General features: G+C 39.5%; 2 non-coding genes across 2 annotated transcripts; one reads left to right on the top strand and one right to left on the bottom strand.

Annotated features, from left to right (window-relative positions):
* Positions 1–19,098: 19,098 nt before the first annotated feature.
* On the bottom strand, positions 19,099–19,172 carry Trnai-aau (transfer RNA isoleucine (anticodon AAU)). The gene has a single exon. It is a non-coding gene; the product is annotated as a tRNA-Ile (tRNA).
* Positions 19,173–19,616: 444 nt separating this feature from the next.
* On the top strand, positions 19,617–19,721 carry Trnai-aau (transfer RNA isoleucine (anticodon AAU)). The gene has a single exon. It is a non-coding gene; the product is annotated as a tRNA-Ile (tRNA).
* The last annotated feature ends 2,689 nt before the right edge of the window (positions 19,722–22,410 follow it).

Genomic DNA, 22,410 nt, shown 5'->3' with positions numbered 1-22,410 from the left:
GCCACCCATGATCCTTGTCCTGTGTAGTCGTAAAGCACCTGTTAGTTGTTCACGGTATTCAATCAATAACTTGTTTAGCATAATTTGTCTGTTTTTTTGGGAAAATAAATGTTTCTTAGTACACTAATTTTTGCCTACATTCTCAATCATTTAAAATAGTTCCTCCAGGGTTGCCTTTCAACTACAAGGTTACGTTGAGAAATGCGGTACTACACGTGACTGAGATGATAACACTAAGAAAAATGGTGCAGAATAACTAGAAAATGAACAGAGAGAAATATGAACCAAATACAAAAAGGTGATGAGAAATAGATGTGAAGAACTGGGGAGGAACTGGACCGGAGTATGAGGACGATATCAGGATAAATCAGACTGAAAAGAGGAGATTTGCGCCACAAGTGATCAGATGAATATAGATAGAATGACTACAAGTGTGTGCGACACAACATGAAGGACAAAAGGAAAGACAGAAACAAAGTGTTTGTATATTCATCCTTTCGGCAGGAGGACGTTGGGACGACGGCAGTTCACTGTTGTGAGAAAATAAAAGGCCCACAACCGTCCTTATGGTTTTATTTATTTTATTGCAACGAGTTTCGGCGCTTCAGTGTGCCATCTTCAGGCCATAGTTGATGCAGAAGGGGTTGACACTATCCCTGTATATATCGCATCAGCGGCCAGCATAACTGGATACGCAAATAATCTGAAAACTTAGGTGTCAACACTCTAACCATCAATTACCAGTGCTGACACCTACGTTTTCAGATTATCTGCGTATCCAGTTACGCTGGCCGCTGATGCAGTATATATAGGGATCGTATCAATTCCTTCCGCATCAGCTACAGCTTGAAGATGGCGCAATGAAGCGCCGTAACTGGTTGCAACAAAATAAATAAAATCATAAGGAAGGTTGTAGGCGTTTTATTTTCTCACAATAGAAACCAAGTGGGCTGTTGATATCGGAATGGATCGGCGGGAACTGGAGATAAAAAAGGAAGGAAGGAAAGTCGAAGAAGCAAGTACACACCGACCAACACCTTGAAATACGTACATATTCGAGTGGTGCCTGTCCTGTTGGACTCTACTCAAATATAAACATTTCTGTAAGTGCGCGACAGCTCCTTGGTGTTGGTTTCAGTGCAGATGCACTGATATCTTCCAAACTTCTCCGGGAATCAAGAATTTGCGGGTAGGGGGTTGATGGTCACTGCATTGCAGCGTGCGGTAAGTTGGAAATTTCAGTCGGCCAGGGATCGTGTCCGAATGGCCGAAGCAAAATGAGATAGAAAAAAGCGGTTAAGGCGACTGCTTATGAGAAGCGGTAGATCCTGGTTCGAGTCCCGGTCTGGCACAAATTTTCGGCATTTGACATTGCATTACCACAGCGCCGTGTGGGCCTGGAAACCACGAGCTCCCACCCATCCCTTCCCTTTCTTTCAACCTTCCCCTGTTCTGTATAAACGCCTGAGGCAGCCGACAGAGAAGCAAACAGAAAAAGAGAGGAGAATCATCAATGGACCTGACAAAAGAGGATCTCGGAAGAAGAACAGAAGACAAGAAGAGAGAGAATGAAGAGGTTCTGAGAGGAGGAGAAGAAAATGCAACCCATGAAGGGGCTATCTGCGCTCCTGTAGAGGCATTAATGGAAGGCGAAGAAGCAGCAGCATAAGAAGAAGAAGGAAGAAGAAGGTGGTACAATACTGCAATAAGGCTTACTGGCTTGTTACAGGGAATGATCAAGCAGCAATCACATGCCGGCAACTAGTTGTGGAGTTCAGGTACTGATTGGAAAGATAGTTCTAGGCATGTTGCAGCGCGGAGTGACCGCGTGGTTTGAGGCGCCATGTCACGGATTGCGCGGTCCCTCCCGCCTCAGGTTTCTAATCCTCCCTCGGGTATGGGTGTCTGTGCTGTTCTTAGCATAAGTATGTAAGTCTAGGGATCGATGACCTCAGCAGTTTGGTCCCTTAGGAATTCACACACATTTTAGGCATGTTGCAGAGCTCGTGTACTGAGCAGGTAGAAGTTGCGGAGTTCGTGTGAGCCGATATTGGTATAGAGAACAACTACAGGATCGAAAATAAACGGCTGTCCCACCCCCCCCCCCCCCCCAAAAAAAAGAATCCATTACACGTACGCAGTCTTTCACCGGCTTATGGTGTGCATGAATGATCCATTTCAGCTGATTCTGTTGCGGTTGGAAAATTTTACGAGTAATCTAAGGTACTTGCAACAGTACCACAAACTTTGTGCGATACTTGAGTCAGAAGGTAAAGTGGTTACAAAGACCTTTTATTATACTCCCGCTTTTATTTTTGCTCGTCGGTAAGAAGGCTTCGCGCTTCATCGGTAGACTGCGACGTTTGTCTCTTACAGTGTCAAGTCGCTTGCTCGTGACGGAGGTACTGGAATACCCTGGGAATAGCTACAATCTTCGTCCTTGACAATTTCGGTCATGCACACACACTGATTTAAGTAAATGTCCTGTGACTAGAGCCTCCCGTCGGGTGCAAGTCTTTCGATTTGACTGCACTTCGGCGACTTGCGTGTCGATGGGGATGAAGTGATGATGATTAGGACAACACAACACCCAGTCCCTGAGCGGAGAAAAATCTCCTACCCAGCCGGGAATCGAACCCGGGCCCTTAGGATTGACACTCTTTCGCGATGACCTCTCAGCTACCGGGGGCGGCCAGTGATTTAAGTGACGTTTAAGAAACACCTGTATTACACATATCTGACATCTGTTACTCTTTAGCCACCTCTACTGTTGTTATAAGCACCTCCATCTTCCTTAATACGTGTCCTATCCAGTTTATTTTGCTTCTTTTTATTACACTCAGCAGTAGCCTCTGCTCTCCAACTTTTCTCGGTACCTCTTCGTTCCCACTCCATCCATTCAACTTATTCTTTGCATCTTCTGCTCCATCTACATATCAAAACTCTCCAGCTTTGCTCTGTCTTTAGTTTTCATTATACACGCTTCAGCAGCATACAGGAGGGAACTCCATATAGAACACGTCATCAGCTTTTTCCTCAAACCTTTGTCCATATTGTTGCACAAAACACACTACTTTTCTTAGCAACTGCCTGTTTCGCCATGTATACCGCCTTTTTAATTTCTGTACTGTATCTGCATTTGCTTTCTATTCTAGTTACTGGGCATTTAAAGTTTTGCACGTGTTCTAACGTACCTTCACTCGGCATTATCTTTACCTTTTTCAGTTCCTCTAAGAGTCGCTACGATCATTTCCTTTGCTCTGATTTTCATTACGTAGCTTCTTCCTTTAGCTTCAATGACGTAAACTATTTCCTGCAATTCTTTTTCATCCGTTGCTACACGAACCATTTCCTCTACAAACCTCATACACGACATGCTGCTTCTCGTAAGTCCATCTTTGTACAAGATAGTTGAGGGACTTCCGCTGTTCAGTATGAACTGTAAAATAAAAATCACCTCCGGCCGTCTATATTTTGAATGTAATTTATTTATGCGACCAGTGTCGGGCTTTCACTCCTCCACTTTCAGGCCCCTGTGTGAAGACGACGACTACAATGACAGTGTAAACTACATAAGGGGTACCGTAAAATTTTAGAAATCAGTTGTATATTTTGGTAATATGCAGTAAACATTTAACAAAAACTTAACTGTACAGAGTGTTACATCGAAGTCAATGATAAATTAAGGAATAAAACGAGAACACTAATAAAACCGACAAACTGCAAGGACTGATTCCTGATTGTAAATGGAGAAAAAAGTCCTATGAACATGTTTCGTGAATGTATTGTTCCCACGATAGACGGCACTGACGAATGAAAGTTCATCAGACCACGTGCCGTGTGTTCGTTGTGTGTCGCAGGCTACGAGATGGACGCAGCGTACTGTAAGCAGGAGAATGGTCCGTTATTCATGTCGGGAACAAGCCGAGATGGTGTTTGTGTACGGCCAAGCAAATGGAAACGGTCGACAGGCGTCACGGCTGTACCAAAACAAGTACCGTCACAGATACCAACCACATCACACAACATTTCAAGCCCTTTTCTGGCGTTTGTGAGATAATGAGTTCTCTCACACAGATGAACGTGCAGGGAGGAGGCGGATTCTGTGTGCACCAGGTCTGGAGTACCAGTATTTTGAGGTGAATGTTAGTACAAGCTCCAGCCAAGTGGCCTGCGAACATGGTGTAAGCCAATGTGCAATCACTTGTATCCTGCATGAAAGCCGCTGCGATCCGTGTCACCCGCAACGAGTGCAAGGATTATAAGCAGCGGATTTCCCTCTACGGGAAAGATGTTGCCGATGCATTTTGCACCAGACCATCACAATCACGGGACTTCAGTCATCAGTCCTCCTTACCGAGGAACCAAGCTTTACCAGAACTGACATCAAAAATGCATAATCGTCATTTGTGGACATCAGACATGGCACGTGGTTAGAGGAAGTTTAAATTGTCAGCACCATCTACTTTACAACCATGCATTTCCGTACAAATGTTCATAGGACCTTTCGTCCCACGCTTACAGTCAGGAATTCGTCCCAGCGGTTTGTCGCTTTTATCGATGTTCACCATTTATGTTTGCTGTATAATAGTTACGTCAACCTACTAATCGAAGGTCAAAAATGTGGCGTCATAGTTATCTATGAATGACGTATAATTTTTGACCTCCGATTAGTAGGTTATCTAGTTATATTCATACAGTGTGGAAATGTTTTCTCGTTTTATTCCTTAATTTATCATTGACTTTGATGTACAGTTTGGTTTCGTTAAATGTTTACTACGTATTACAATTGTATATACTCATATCTTAAAATTTACACTGTCCATTATTATGTATTTTACAGTCATTATTATTGTTGTCTTTACACGGGGGCCTGAGGATAACGAAGAGACTCGCCAAAACTGCTGGCATAAATATCGTTCAAAATAGAGTTGGCTGAAGGTGTTTCTAATTTTACATTTTACATTATTCTTTCTCCTGTATTTACCCCCTTGTGAGCATTGTTCAATCATATTCTTCGAATACATATCCAAACAGTGAGATACGGACGACAGGCTTGACTTAACCCCATTCCCCAATTCAGTGTTTTCCCCTCTCATCCTTACTTGTGCTTTACGAGCTAAATCTAATGCTTTTAGTAGCCACCTGATTTTACAGACCGCTTTTATTCCTATTATTGTATTTGCCTGACATTCCATTAGATTTCTTCCTTCACAAATAAGTTTCACAATCATGTCGATAGAACAAAATGATAAAATAAGATTTCAATTTGAAACATAATATTTCCATAGTTTCCTCACTAACACTGCTCAGTATTATCAGCCTAACTCTAACACAGCTTAACTTCAACTGCACTCTCTACCAAAGATAAACATTGTCTGCTCCCACAGTGCCCTCGCGCAGCTCAAAGATGTTAGCTTAACTTCTGTGATACTGATTACAACATCGCAGCTCGCTCACAATCGATTCGCATACCAAAATTGTACAGGACACCTGTCAGCTGTAATACTTATCGAAAAAAGAAAAAGTTACAGTAACATGAGTCCTGAAAGTTGAACATCCTATAATATGAACACTTCGACATTCGAGGGTTAAAAGACGTCTGGCTGCAGATACTGGCATGGACGTTTTAATTGGGACTCCGTCAAAAATTTGTTTTGAGGTTATTTTGTATCACAAAACCTTCAATAATTTTTTACGCCTGTCTTCCTAGCGTGCCCACCCCCATGGGACCAAGCCGTATCAGCACCTTAACAGCGTGATTTTTATGCAGAAACGACCGACTCAGGAACTTACTCTTAAGACGACTCCCTTCCAAAAAAAGGGGAGGAATATAATTAGGTAGCCTAGAGCCTCGAACGATACTATTCATCAAAAACGTAAGTTTATTTTTATAATTTGGCGCAGGTGAACCACAGCATCAAGGCGTCAAAGTAAAAGACTACCAGAAGAATTACATTAAATGGTGTCTTAGATTAGCGTATGACCGCAGATCTGACGGCGCTGACAGAACTATTGAATCAAGAATGGCAATCATTTGATTGTCGCAGCTTCAAGCAGCAATTTATAAACCAGAAAGTACACAAAATTACTGGAAATAAAGTGAGCATAATTTTATGTCAGTTTCCTCTGTAAAATAAACAGTTGACCACTGAGTTAAAAACATAATACATTCATCAAATATTATTACAGTCACTGTACCCTATAGAATTCACTTTACTAACAGCTTGAGCAATAATCAGTCGTAAATGTGACAGCCCTGGTCTGTCGCAGCCGTAAACACGGCAGACTAGAATGGATACAATTGCCGGCCGGTGTGGCCGAGCGGTTCTAGGCGCTACAGTCTGGAACCGCGCGACCGCTACGGTCGCAGTTTCGAATCCTGCCTCGGGCATGGATGTGTGTGATGTCCTTAGGTTAGTTAGGTTTAAGTAGTTCTAAGTTCTAGGGGACTGATGACCTCAGAAGTTATGTCCCATAGTGCTCAGAGACATTTGAACCATTTTTTGGATACAATTCAGAGACTGACAGTTCCATTGCCATTAGTCTTAGTTCTTCAGAATATAAGGACACGTTGGGGATGTAGTCTTTTGTTTGTAAATCTTTACTCTCCGCCTCGGCCACGTCCTCATCAGTCTTACCGATATTCCAATTCCCCAGAATGTGATTCTGAGTGGTGACTAGGATGTTATGGCAGTGGTAGCATATCGCAGATTTATACAGGCAGAGTAATAAAACAAGTTTTTTCAATGTGTCGTCCTTCTCCTCTCATTCAGTAACTGTTTAATATTCATTATATTCACTTTGGCAAAGTAAATCGACACTTTAAGGTGAAATAAAAAACTGTTTATGACTTGACGGTTACATCTTACATTATGATTCATTAAATCAAACTCTAAATTCGATTTAAGCCTGAATTAGCGACATACAAAACAGCAATTGAATTAAAGTTACGTCGTCATTACCGTGTGAAACTGGTTTGACGCTCCAAGAACGACGTAGCAAGGTTGGTTAAAAGGATAGGAGTCAATCACAGCTGAAAAATATGCATCATACGTTGGAAGTGAGGAGGAGTCGTTGTGCTTGTGTGAGACTGATATTAACTCGTAGATAACACTGATATCAATGATATTTAATTTCGATAACTATGTCAGTGCTATAGTCTGCGTATGCTTGGACCACAGATACATATAGACAGAGCACGACCCTATCTCCGCCGGGTTGTAGTTTGAAACCAACATCTAAGTCGCGTGATGGAGGACAAAAAGCAAAATTTCTCTCATTACGCACGATGCAAAGTGGAGCCGATATTTACTGTTTTTGTCATTTATACCTGATATCAAGCACCGATTTTTACAAGTGAACTACTTATTACGTTTCTATTACATGTGTAGTAATACATTTCACGTAATTAAACCGAAATTCCCTATATTAATGCGGTGCTTATTATTTATACATTTGGCCAGGTCAAAGGGTGACAAACAGCTGTAACACTGTATTGACAGCTCTATCTTTTGACAAAGAACAGAATTACATTTACTCAGTGAATTCCTGTGTTTGTTGCACTGTGAGTCATCTAGTTCACTGACTCCACGTGAGTAGAAGACAAATTTCAGTTTGGTAAGAAGCATTTAGTTTCCTGGTCATTTCTCAAAAAAAATTTGTGAAATGTTTTATTACGCATTTATAAGTAATTAGCTTAGCGCCCGTCGCTCACTGTATGGTTAGCATAGGTTTTTTCTTTAACCGAATTACGTTCTTCACAAACTGCGACACCATCTCAACTTTTCGCGCTAATTAAGGCCGTAAAAGCATGGTTCTTTTGTAATTTATTTCTGACCAAAAAGAGGTTCTGGTAGCTGGAGTCTAAGGTTTTTGATAATCGTGCCGTTTGCGTTCTTATGTAGACACCCTATGTGATAAAAAGTATCCGGACACCCACAAAACGTACGTTTTTCATATTAGGCGCATTGTGCTGCCACCTACCGCCAGGTACTCCATATCCGCTACCTCAGTAGTCATTAGACATCGTGAGAGTGCAGAATAGGGCGTTCCGCAGAACTCACTGACTTCGAATGTGGTCATGTGATTGGGTGTCACTTGCCATACGTTTGCACGCGAGATTTCCACACTCCTAAATATCCCTAGGTCCACTGTTTCCGATGTGATTGTGAAGTGGAAACGTGATACGACACATACACCACAAAAGTGTACAGGCCGACCTCGTCTGTTGACTGACAGAGACCGCTAGCAGTTGAAGAGGGTCGTAACGTGTAATAGGCAGACATCTATCCAGACCATCACACAGGAATTCCAAACTGCAACAAGATACACTGCAATAACTATGACAGTTACTCAGGAGGTGAGAACTTTGATTTCATGGTCGAGCAGCTGCTCGTAAGCCACACATCACGCCGGTAAATGACAAACGACGCCTCACTTGGTGCAAGGAGCGTAAACATTGGACGATTGAACAGTGGGAAAACGTTGTGTGGAGTGACGAATCACGGTATACAATGTGGCGATGCAATGGCAGGTAGTGGGTATGGCGAATGCCCCGTGAACGCCAGCTGCCAGCGTACAGTAAAATTCGGAGCAGTGGTGTTATGTTCAGGTCGTGTTTTTCATGGAAGGGGCTTGCACTCCTTGGTTGTTTTGCATGGCACAATCACAGCACAGACCTACATTGATGTCTGAAGCACCTTCTTGCTTCCCACTGTTGAAGAGCAATTCAGGGATGGCGATTGCATCTTTCAACATTATCGAGCACCTATTCGTAATGTACGGCCGGTGGCGAAGCGGTTACACGACAATAACATCCCTGTAATGGACTGGCCTGCGCAGAATCCTGACCTGAATTCCATAGAACACCTTTCGGATGTTTGGAAGGTGGACTTCGTGCCAGGTCACACCGACCGACATCAATACCTGCCCTCAGTGCAGCACAACGTGAAGGATGGGCTGCCATACCCCAAGAAACGTTCCAACGCCTGATTTAACGTATTCCTGCGAGAGTGGAAGCTGTCATCAAGGCTACGGGTGGGCGAACACCATATTGAATTCCAGCATTATCGATGGAGGGCGCCACGAGCTTGTAAGTAATTTTCAGCCAGGTGTCCGGATACTTCTGTTCACATACTGTATTTCCATAGAAAGTTTCATCCTTTAACACACATTTCTTTATATCTAATCGAGAACTGACATACTAATTTTCATAGATTTACGTTTAGAATTTTGTAACGAAATATTTTCATAAAATTAGGGGTTGAATTTCCAAAAATTATTTTTTAATTTCTAGTCGAGAAGTCAAATACCAGTTTTCATAAACACAGCTTTATAAATGGTTTAGTAGTTCTTTAATTATAATTTTTCAAAAAGACTTTCATCTGCTATTTTATTTCCTTAGTGGTTTTAGTGGTTGAAATTCCAAAAATGCTAAACACGTATTTTTTTTTTAATTTCTGGCTGAGAAACCAAGTATCAGTTTATCGTAGTGCTAGCTTCAGAACTCCCTTAATAGCGACATTCTTTCAAAAATACTTTCATTCCGTATTTCATCCCCTTAATAGAGGAATTTCGAACAATCCTTTCTTAAACTATGCCCACAGTATAAGGTCCAAACCCTCTTAAAATTTCAAGTTTCTATCCTTAGCGATTTTAAGTGGGCGATGATAAGCCAGTCCTTAGAGCATAAATTTAGCTTTAAAAATTCTTTCGTAATGAAATTTTTTCATAAAGCGTTTCATCCGCTATTTCTCCTCCTTATTGCTTGAATTTCCAAAAAGAATGACATGCATACTTTTTATTTCGAACAGAGGAGTCAAATGCAACTTTTCATAGCTTCAAAAACTGTTCGCATAATGAAATATTTCCATACAAACTTTTATCCCCTTTTTTCACCCCTGTAGTGGTTGAATTTTTAAAAACACTTAAACACCTTTTTTTTGTAACTGAGAAGTCAAATACCAATGTTGAAAGATGTAGCTTTAAAAATAATTTAGTAGTGCTTTAATAACGATATATTTTCAGAGAAAAACTTCCACCCACTACTTCATCCCTTCTTCCCTACTTCTCAAGACGGTGATGAGTCTGAGTGAGTGAGGCCGTTGGGACTTTGCCTTTATATAGAGATTACACCCGTTTCTATCCATAGTGTCCGGCTTTTAGACAAAATAAACGTTTGTGTTTCATGATTTTGTCTTAATCCATTACAGATACCGAAAGATTATCAAGATAAGAAGCATAATACATAAGAAAACATTGATTATGAACAGGATCCGCCCGGATAGCCGTGTGGGCTAAACCACCGCCTCCGGGATGGAGAGGTGCGCACGGATCGAATCTCCCCCAGCGAATTAAACCAGGGGTCACTGTGCCAACCAGCCAGAATGTGGTTTTTAGGCAGTTTCCCACATCCCACATGGCGAACACCGGGCTGGTAGCGAAGTCCAGCATCGGTTACACGATTCGCAAAGATTTAGGAACCTTTCGACTACTGCCACTTGAATGACAGTTGGGGTGCACACATTCCGTTCCAGGGGGACAGGGGTGATGATAGGAGGGCACCAGGCCACCCCTTAGATTAAAATGCCAACCTTGTTACTAATAATGCCGATATTAGACGTGGGACAAGGGTACAAGAGGAAAAATAACTTGATTATGAAGAAAACTCTTGTAATGAGTTAGATATTAACACTCTGCCGTATCATTATTCATAGAGTTGTGGATCTGAGGAACAACATATTGTTGAAAGACAGATGTGTAACGACACTTGTCACTCAGTTCGTAATTTGTAGACACTAATAAATACTGTCAAATAGAAGACCATCCTCATCTGCTCGGTAACAGTATCACATCTTAGCTTCAGCCTGTAAATTCAATGACTTACTCTCGAAAAATGTGTACGCAAATTTTCTGACGCCTTTACCTATGGAACGAAATATCACCTTTTGATTCATCCAAATGCTGCTGTCGTCATGTGCGGTCTACATCGTCTACGGTCATTGTTTATTCATGGAAATATATGAAATTTACAGACTTATTACCCAATGCTTTTCATTTCATGTATTCATTGACGTAATGAGAATGAAACAACATCAAAAGCTGAAGCGAATTCTAGGACCTAATCTTGCGAGGAGACAACGAGCTTAAAGATTTAAAGAAAAGAAAAGATATATCCGTGAAATTTGTGAAAGGTATAGGTTAATGGATTTGTGAAAGGTATAGGTTAATGCCAGTCAGGGCCATTCTTTTGTAGGGATTATTGAGTCAGATTGCGTTGCGCTAAAAATATTGTGTGTCAGTTTAAGCACAGTCGTGTATAATTGTTCTAAGGGGATGTTTCAAATTCGTCTATTGTCGATCTACGCATTTCCATTATGAGAGCTCAAAGTTCTTGCCAGTTAACTCTAGGAAGAGCGAAGGGGGAGGCAAATTTAAGTCCTCCCTCTTTTTTTGGTTGGCAGCACTGGCGTAGATCACACATGCTTGAATATCAAACTCGTGACGATAAGTGATTAATTCTACAAAAACTGTCAATTAAGTTAATATCACGTCATAACGAAATTAATTAGACATTGAAAGTTTCACTCGTTTCGAAGTATTTCTCGAAGACAAAAAAGAAAAAAAAAAAAACATAACCTCACAACCAGTTTCCGCGTACTTTAGATGTACGCTTACATACAAATTTAAGACATTTATTTAAGTATTAAGTGAACAATTTAGGTCGTTTTCATTACACATATATTTATTAGTGCCATATGTATTTGGGGAATTAAAGGAAATCTTTAATTTCCTTTCAAAACGCGTAAAGTACGTATCGCGCATACGCGATCTTAGGCTTAATTTTTCGGGTATACAAGTTTTGCTTTTTAACGTTAGTTTAACTGTATTACGTTACTATATTAATAGTATACACTTATATTAGTGTTCCACATAATTTAGTGATTCTAGTGATCTGTAGTCAATAGAATATTACTGTTATTGCCTAGAATAATTTTGTAAAAATATTGTAAACAACCACAAGCGAGAAGCGTTTCAGCTACCGTAGGAAAGTCGTTTCTGGAGTTCTGTGCAGCTGTTGTGGCAGATGGTTACAGTGGGGTTTATGTAGTGGCATGGGAAACGGGGACGTAAGTGGGTCTCTTCCATGGTATTAGAGATTATTTTCAAGGGATAGGAAAACAGCGGAACAGGAAAGGAAGATAAGAGCCCTTCAGGCTGAACTGGATAGTGATAGGGAGGAACTGATGAGCTTAAGGTGGGAGAAGGGTGAAGACAGGTGAAAAGTGGTAGCAAGGAACAGGGGCCATAGAAAGAGAACAGTGTCTGACAGTTGCATCATTGGCACAAACAACAAATTTGCCTTGTTACCTCATTCAGCTAAGGAAGAGGCTCAAGTAGATGTAGGTGTAGCCAGCACTCAACAGACTTTCTACTTTTTTGCAATAGTTGGTTTCCTAGTGAAAGTAGGGGGAAAGTTCTCTTGTTATGTAGTGACCATGGAAGAGGTGTGGGCCAGATCTTGCAGGCAAAATTAGGTGACAGGTACCAGATCACAAGTATTTTCAAGCCCAGTGCATGTCTTAGCCAAGTGATAGAGGATGTAGGATCATTGTGCAAGGGTTTTACAAAGCGGGATCATGTTGTGGTAGTGGGTGGAGCGGGAAACAGTGTTGCTAGGGATCAGGGCTACAATATTGAGTGTAACCTGGTAAAAATAGCATCTACAACGAAACATATAAATGTTGGCTTGCTTCCTGCTTGCATGCGGTATGGTCAGCCCCAATTGAACAGCTCTGTCAGGAGGGTCAATATGGAGATAGTTCAGGTGCTTCGGGTGGCTACTTTGTCAGTTATAGGATTGGATCCTATTGATGGTATTGGTTAGGTGGCACTTCACAAGACATGCCCTGCATCTCAATAGGAAAGGGTTGGGTCAACTTGCCGGGATCATAGCAAAATCTTTAAGGAGGGGGGGGGGGCACTGAAACTCATGGGAGTACTTTTTTAGGCTAAGATCAGTGTCCAGTCATCCTAGATTGATTGAAATTAAGCTTAATGAGAAGTTCAGGCAGGCAGGTACTAGAGAAGTTTAAATATCAAAAGATTCTCATAACAGTACAGTGAAAAATAATGTTAGTATGTCACAAGACTCACATACAAGCACAGTGAATAATGTTAGTATATTGCTTCAGACTATCACGGGATTAAAAAACAAAGTAGATGAGCTTCTTGTTTGTTTAGAAGATTTAGAAACAGAGGGTGAAATACATGTACTGTGCCTGTCTGTATATCGTATAGTCACAGGATGGAAATGGTAAATGTAGCACAAGTAAGTAGAGACACTATGGAGAAAGGAGGCGTTGCCACATATGTTAAAATCTGTCATAGTGTGAAAAATTTGGAAACTAAAAATTTTGCATAGAGCAACATGTAAAAGCATGTGCGTGTGACCTTAAACAAAATAATGGCACTTTTATAATAACAGCCATGTATAGGTCCCCATTGGGAAATATTGAACTATTTTTGTAGAACTTCGATTCTTTGTTGTGCTATCTGTCAGACAGAGGAAGCAAATTATTGTTTGTGGAGATTTCAGTGTAGATTTTCTGAAAGAGTCCGACAGGAAGCTTGACCTTGAAGTATTACTTGTGAAAGGCCTCTGTTAAATTCCTTTCATGTTAATTTCTTAAATATGTTGTCATTTACGGCATAAATTCCTCTTCTAAATTTACTGTGGTGTTTCTGACTATCTGGGAGGAGACTGAGCAGTGAAACGTGTTACTTTTACACATAAACAAGAACGATCTGTCACACTACTACACTTTAAAGCACAGTTTATATGTAATTCATATATGTAATTCATGTCACACAGTCTCATACGGAACCTACATCCGCTTTCTTTTATATACGGTATATGATAAGATACTGTCATCCCCCTTCCCTTCTGTGTGAGAGGATGAATGAGCAAATGTATTTGTAGTTGCATGCTGGATGGTAGCAGAGAAGCCTGTCTGCTAGAGAACAGTAGGACCAATGTCGGAACAGGTAGCTACGCTTTCTAAAAGCAGAGAGGTTTCCATTCTTAGTATGTTCCTGTCCATCCCTTGTCATGTTGGCATAGGAAGCTGTCTCTCTGGTCACTTCCGTTTGTATCTGGGAAGCACACTCGGTAGGAGCGCAGGTCAGTCTGTCCACGGCGAGCGTCTGAAGTGGTAAGATCTCCAGCTAAGCGCGTGTCTGCTAAGTCCATAGGACAATGGATTTCTTAAGATCAGCCTAACTGAAAATTTAATCACCTTTATTTCAGGTTTAGCTCTAAAATATCTAATGTTATCGTAAATTGCAACGCAGTGTAATTCGAGTGTGAAGTTCAGAATATATTCCGGTAGTTGCTTTGTCACTACTTTGTGAGTAAAGTGCAACCATGTGTTGATCAGTAACTCTAACTAAGATCATCAATCTTAAATGCGAATGTGCGTGAGATTATAACGTCTCGTCTTGACAATATTTTTCACTATAGCAACTTTTCTTTATGTTCAACCCATGTGGGATGTACTTTGTGAGACCAGTACCATGTGCTTATACAATTGTTTGACCCATCAGGTTAATAGTAAGATGATAGTAACCAGTTCGAGGTTTTTCTTTTGTAAATTGCTTTTTGATCTAATTTATTTTAACTATCAAAATTATTGTGGAGTTACACTCTTTGTGTAAACCAAGTTGACCACGTGAAGGATGTGGTGTTATCATCAAAGTAGCCCTCAGCTATTCTTTTCGGGAAGATTTCACAGAGAGTTAGTATGAATTTAGTATACCAGTGTGTGGTAATTTCATGACGGACAGGATTGCGCTACGAACGTAACTTCTTTGGGTGAAAATTGAATCGGTTGGTTGTGGTTAATTTCCTCTTGCGTATGTTTCAACGATCTTCGTGTGTTATTTTATGAATGCAGTGTTGTATGCAGTCTCCCAATCTTGGCTCCATATTTGATGTGTTCCGTAAGATTACAATCTCACATTTTCACAATCCTAAATAAGGCATCAGTTTAGTTATGAATCAAGTTTAATATGCTGAAATTTCAATGATCAATGTTAAAATAAATTTCCAAATATAAACTGATTTATTTCTTTTTATTTAAATTCTCTTTTATATATATATATATATCACCGGTTGTCGTATGACTATTAAAAGATTATAATTAATGTTAGTCTGGTTGGGAATTTGGTAATCTAGACTGGATACCTGGTGAAACAGTTGCGCAGTAATGCAAGGTTAACTTCCCCAGACAGCTCACAGCTTTTAACCCGCTTTTATTGTCTATCAGCACCGCTTTCACAGAAAATAAAAGCAACAATGTTACACTTGGTTCTTTCAAATTGATGTTAGTTATTGATTTTCCTACATGGATGGTACAGGAAAGCAGCACACCAATAGATGTTTTTATAGCTCAAGATAAATGTAATCAAATAACAACTTTTCCTATTAAGAATAGTCTTTCTGATCATGATGCACAGCTAGTCACAGTATATGATATAGCTCCATACAGTAATGCAAAACAGTCTTCCAAAGTACTGCATTCAATTAATGATTTAGCAGTTCAAAGTATTACGGAAAACTTGCAACAGTTAGTCTGGGATGAGGTGTACGGGGGAAATGATGCTATTTCAAAATTTGACCTATTTCATGATACGTTTGTGAGTATATTTGTTTCCCTAAGAAAACAGTGAAATATAATTTTAAGAAACCATGTAAAAAGCCATGACTCACTAAAGGGATAAAAATATCTTGTAAATGGAAAAGGGAAATGTATCTTATAGCTATGAGGAGTAATGATCCCAAAACAACGAAACATTATAAAAACTACTGCACTGTATTAAGAAAAGTTATTAAAAAGTCCACAGGTATGTGCATTATGTCTGAGATTAGCACATTTGATAGTAAAATTAAAACAATTTGGAATATTTTGAAAAAGGAAACAGGGAAAATGAGAGCACAGGAAGACTGTATTTCTATCAAACACAATGAAAAGTTTGTTAACAAGAACTCAGAAGTAGAAAACATTTTTAATAATAATTTTTAACTGCTGTTCATTAGAAAATGTAAGGCAGTATATGGAAGAGGCAGTACTATACAATTTGATAAAATTGAAATTCAACCCAACTCTCCTACTGAAAATAGGAAAATAATAAATTCACTCAAAAGTAAAAGCTCACATGGAATTGATGGCATTTCCAACAGAGTACTAAAAGCTTGTTCCCAAAAAATAAATAGAATTCTCAGCCACATGTGTAGTAGCTCACTGAAACAGGGCAGTTTTCTAGATAGACTGAAATACGCTATTGTTAAAGCATTGCCTAAAAAAGTGGATAGGTCTGATGCTAACCACTACTGCCCAATCTCACTTCTGACAGCTTTCTCCAAAATTCTTGAAAAAAAGTAATGCATTCAAGTGTAGCATCACATATTTGTAAAAATTAAGTACCAACAAAATGTCGGTTTGGTTTTCAGAAAGGCTTTTCAGCAGAAAATGCTATATATGCTTTCACTGATCAAATATTAAATGCATTGAATAACTGAACATCGCCCATCACCTCTCAAAGGCTTTTGATTGTGTGAATCATGAAATTCTTCTAGATAAGCTTAAGGATTGTGGTATGAGTGGGACAGTGCACAAATGGTTTAATTCATACTTAAGTGGAAGATTGCAGAAGGTTGAAATTAACAGTACAGATAGTCTGCAAAAATCAGCAGAGTCCTTTAACTGGGGAGGTATCAAGAATGGTGTCCCACAGGCTTCACCTTGGGTTCCTTATTCTTCTTAATATATATTAAAGACTTGGCACTCTACATTCATGAAGATGCAAAGCTAGTTCTTTTTGCCGATGATACAAGTATAGTAATCACACCCAACAAGAAAGAATCAGCTAAGGAAATTGTAAATAATGTTTTTCAAAATATTACTAAGTGGTTCTCTGCAAATGGACTCTCGCTAAATTTTGAGAACACACAGTTTATACCATTCTGTACAGTAAATGGCGTAACACCATTGTTAAATATAGACTACGAACAGAAGTCTGTTGCTAAGGCAGAATACTCTAAATTTCTGGATGTGTGTATTGATGAGAAATTGAATTGGAAGATACACATTGATGATCTGCTGAAATGGTTAGCTTCAGCTACTTATACTATTAGGGTTATTGCAAATTTTGGTGATAAACATATCAGTAAATTAGCGTACTATGCCTATTTTCATTCAGTGCTTTCATATGGCATCATATTTTGGGGCAATTTGTCATTAATAGAGAAAGTATTCATTCCACAAAAGGGTGTAATCAGAATAATAGCTGGAGCCCACGCAAGATCACCTTGCAGACATTTGTTTAAGGTATAAGTAGGCTGTTTAGGTTTTTATATTGGTAACGCCACTTAGCGCTCTGTATGAAAATCACTGGCTGTGCTGTGTGCAGTCTGTGGCAAGTTTGCATTGTTGTCTGCCATTGTAGTGTTGGGCAGCGGCAGCTGGATGTGAACAGCGCGTAGCGTTGCGCAGTTGGAGGTGAGCCGGCAGCAGTGGTGGATGTGGGGAGAGAAGTGGCGGAGACTTGAAATTTGTAAGACTGGATGGCATATATATTATGATTATTAAGGTAAATACATTGTTTGTTCTCTATTAAAATCTTTCATTTGCTAACTATGCCCATCTGTAGTTAGTGCCTTCAGTAGTTTGAATCTTTTATTTAGCTGGCAGTAGTGGCGCTCGCTGTATTGCAGTAGTTAGAGTAATGAAGATTTTTGTGAGGTAAGTGATTTGTGAAAGGTATAGGTTAATGTTAGTCAGGGCCATTCTTTTGTAGGGATTTCTGAAAGTCAGATTGCGTTGCGCTAAAAATATTGTGTCAGTTTAAGCACAGTCTTATATAATTTTTCAAAGGGGACGTTTCGAAGGAACTCGGGATATTCACAGTACCTTCGCAATACACACATTCTCTTATGAAATTTGTCATTAATAACCCATCCCAATTCAACAATAACAGCGAAGTGCATAGCTACAACACTAGAAGAAAGGATGATCTTCACTACTCTGGATCAAATCTCACTTTGGCACAGAAAGGGGTGAATTATGCTGCCACAAAAATCTTCAGTCATTTGCCAAATAGTATTAAAAGTCTGACAGATAGCCAAACAACATTTAAAAGCAAATTAAAAGAATTTCTGAATGACAACTCCTTCTACTCAATAGATGAATTCTTAGATATGAAGTAGTAACTGTACAAAAAACTAATTAATTAATTTTTGTAAAGAAAACGTACGTTAAGGTGACACGGTCTACATCCTTACGAAATGTCATATTCATGATTTATGGAACAAGGATTAATGTATGTATGTATGTATGTATCTCTTACTGCATCTTCGCTTCAATTTTTGAAATATTATTCGGCTGAGTTTCGAGGGTGAGCAAGGTAAAGCATAGCCTGTAAAGATTAGCCGCAGATCCTCAATTCGTACTGCTGCAGAGGTAAGTGCTGCTTGGCCAATCTGAGGAATTGTAGTGGTCCATTGCCATCTTCATGTCTCAAACCACCGACGTCTTTGCATCGCCACCAGCTTGGCTAGCTACCTATGGCACCATATCAACCAGCCTAATTGAACCAATCTCTTTTATTTATTGAGTTGTACCACCTCCACCAGTGCCCTTGACCCTATTTTGGAATATTCAGGACCATAAACTACGCATCATTTCGGTTGCATTCTCTTAAATTTCACTCCATTCATTTAAACACATTTTGGTCCATACTATGTATGCGACCTACTTAATTTTTAGATGTGATACGTCAGGCAGTTTTGACACTCTTAACACATATATACTGTTTATTAACATCGTTATTTTCATCATCTGTCAATACAAAGCGATAGCTTCGCTTCCACAGAATACTTGCGTATCGTCAGGTAGTTGACTTTGTTGATCCGTATTTTACTATCAAGTTGCCCTCAAGGAATTCCATCAGAGTTCATATTATCAGCTCTTGTTTCTGTTCTTTCATATCTATGTTCGTTTTGCCTAGTTAGACAGGAATACTTAAGGCAAAAATAACTGGCCCGTGGGGGGATCGAACCCACGACCTTCGCGTTATTAGCACGACGCTCTAACCAACTGAGCTAACGGGCCTCGCGGATGGTTGATAATCGAACAAGGTATATTAACATCCTGAAAAATTATAACACATCGTTGCATATGATAACGAAATACACGTCGGTCGAATGATTTGTTTTGTAAATTCCAAAGTTAGATACGGTAACTGGTCTTCTAAAAATATAGTCTAATAATTTTGTAATTACAAGAGCAAAAGAAAAACAGGAATCATAAGACAACACTCAGCTTCAGCGCAATCATTTCTTCCGATAAGATGGACTACAGTCCAGCGCGGTGCATCAGGTAGAAGTAGGTCAAGATATAAAGAAGCGCGAGATGGGGTTGCATACCATCTAGGGGTCAACAAGTACGCGTACAACTAAAATGAATACGCTTCTCATTTGGCTGTCGTCATTTCGTCCTTTCTTTAGGAATTTAGCGACGCCGAACAATTTTTCCTATAGCTGTAACTTGCGCATCGGCCCGTTAGCTAAGTTTTTTTTTAAAAAAAAAAAGAAAAAAAAAGTTGGTTAGAGCGTCGTGCTAATAACGCGAAGGTCGTGGGTTCAATCCCCCCACGGGCCAATGTTTTTTCCTTACTGGTATTTTCAGCACCTAGGAATACGTAACCGTTCTTTGGTATGGAATTTCAGTAACAGCTGCTACTGTCATCTAGATTACCCCAACTAGTTGCATTATAAAATTGGTGATATGCTCTTGAAGCTGCTAAATACTGTGCACATCAAAGTGAAACATTTTCCTAAAGATAAATCTGTATCACTTTTTCTGAAAACAAAACGCACATGTTTCCTTGCGATATGTGGACGTTAATCCCAAGATTTCTTGAGTTTCGACTGACAAAATTGTAACGGAGGTTAGTTACTGCCAAGTAACCTTTGGTCGACTCCAGCGACGAGAAGCAATGTGTCCTTTCTGACTCGTCTTCAGTTCAAGTAGATCTGTCTCCCGCCTCGTCAAGTACCTATTCTTCTGACGCACAGAAAGCCCACATCTAAGACGAAAAGCTTACATGACTGAGTAGTTCAGCAAATGTTCTTGAATGTCTCAGCAGATGTACAAATGTCGACGACATTAGCTGGGAACAGAATGTGCACGTACAGAATCGATAAGAACCGTTACACATGTACTGCAACTTCAGTAAATACTTAACCGTTCTTTGGCATGGAATTTCTGTAACCGTTAGGTCACTGGAAAAATTTCAAAGAAACGCTCCTCATTTGTTTGTATCGCCTCAACTTATTATCGATCTATATGTGGTAGAAGAAAGAAATTAAGTTTTTTGTATACTTTTATTATATTTTTGTGTTAAAATATTGTAGATATGTGACATTTGATGGTCGAGAAAAGCTGTGTCCTGTCAAGTCTGCTGAATTGCGGCGTGCGGCAAAGATAACAATTACTATGCATCTGGCCACTACGGACGCTTGCCGGCGACTGCAAAGAAGAAGCACTTATTGTTAAAGAGAGAATTAGCATTATATGTTTGTTCGCAGCGAATGGTTCTCGGCTTGTCCCTTTAGAATATCAGTAGTAGTATCGGAGTATCGTTAGAGTAGCGCCTCGAGAGAGAATATCTAGAGTGTGATAAGATCGGCTCTCACGTACGATACGTGAATTAGTCTACAATGGGGATAGAACTCAAATTTTTAAAGCAGTTCTAAGTTGTTTCGAAAGGTATTTTGAAACGATGATCGACCTGTGTAGAAAATGGTTACGTCGCCGATTTTGGTAGAGTGTAGACTCTCCTGGTATAGGAAAAGCTCAGATTTATTTAAGTGTGAGATGAGTTTCTCCTAGTTGTGGTTAATAGTGCATTGTGCTACTTCATAGCCACGCGATGGTAGGTGAACAGTATTTCACTATTTATGTGAGATTTTCCGCTGGATGGTATATGTGAAGATCCCTGTTCACGCGATGTTGTTTAGTTATTTTGTGGTTGAGGATTAAAGCACGTACTGAGGAATAGTAGCACTACATTGTATTATTGTGGTTGTATAGGTGTATGCAAGCACTAAGGAGTAGTGAGTTACTGACATTTGGTTGGGATTTATCGTGTGGCTTCGGCGTGATCGTCGCAATGTAGTAAATTCCGGAAATATTATTGGATACACTGAATGTGTAGTATCTATTAAAAAGAGTGGTCGTCCTACGTAATACGTAGTTATTTATTGAGAAACAATCGGAAGTTTATCGAGAATGTGATACCTTTTCCCTTTGGCCCTAAACGACAAATCAAGAAATATTTAAAAGAGAACGCGCTAATGCTGTCTGAAAGAGATCGTCGAGTGCTGTGTTTCTGATTTTAAATATTAGTTGATCGCGGAAGTCAAACCCCTGAAGTGGTTGGACTTTGTCTGATTATTTGAAGACCATATAGCTGGAAAAGAGCCGTTATAGGTTTTTATTTTGTTATTTTGAATATATAACCAGCACTCGTAAAACAAAACACTGGCTTATACTTGTAATTGATTTAACTGTAGGAAATAAAGAAAACGGTTTTAAAGTCAGTGCCGACTTGCCCTTTATCCCCAAACTATTACAAAAAATAATCAAAGGCTTATTTCAAAGCAGCCTAATATCTGGAATACATCTTTTCGGAATAAAGTAAATCCAAAGACCAATGAAATAAAAGAATGGAATCCTGGCAAAAGCAAAGTTCAAAGAAATTAAAGAGAAGCAATAGTATTTTTCGGTGAACGACTTGCAACGAAAAGAAAGGTAATTAATCTTTCGACATGGAAAGAAATTGGTGTGTTATTGAAAAATGATTTCATTTATAATTAAAGTTATTCCACTTAATTCCGAAAGGTTGAGATTAACGAAATAGTTTATTATGATATAATTACAAACGAGTCAAGCATATTGTTGCACCAAAGCGCTACTTACAGAGGTTATCGTTGATTGACAAGGAGACATAGAGGGTATAAAATTATAACTGACTTGTGAACGTATTCTCCGATTTACGTAAAACTTTGTAACGTTCACAGTGAGTGAGTGTATATACGACTATTCGTTGTAGCTTTAAAAGAGGAGCAAGTATTAGAGGCACATGATAAGAAAATATGACGTATCCATCAGCTATATACGAAAGCTATCGTTTCTGGTACCTAAGTCGTTGAGAAAGTTTAGTTGTCAGAGTACACAGAGCAAGCTTCACTGTAGTTTGCTGTTACTAGTGAAGTAAATACATCATTCCTACTCCACGTAGACTCTCACATTTAGAATTTTTCTGGTGATTGATGTTAACTTTGGT

Source organism: Schistocerca cancellata, chromosome 8 (assembly GCF_023864275.1).
Source record: "Schistocerca cancellata isolate TAMUIC-IGC-003103 chromosome 8, iqSchCanc2.1, whole genome shotgun sequence".
NCBI classification, from domain to species: domain Eukaryota; kingdom Metazoa; phylum Arthropoda; class Insecta; order Orthoptera; family Acrididae; genus Schistocerca; species Schistocerca cancellata.
Note: the sequence above shows the minus strand (reverse complement) of the source record. Positions and strands in the feature narration are given on the sequence as shown.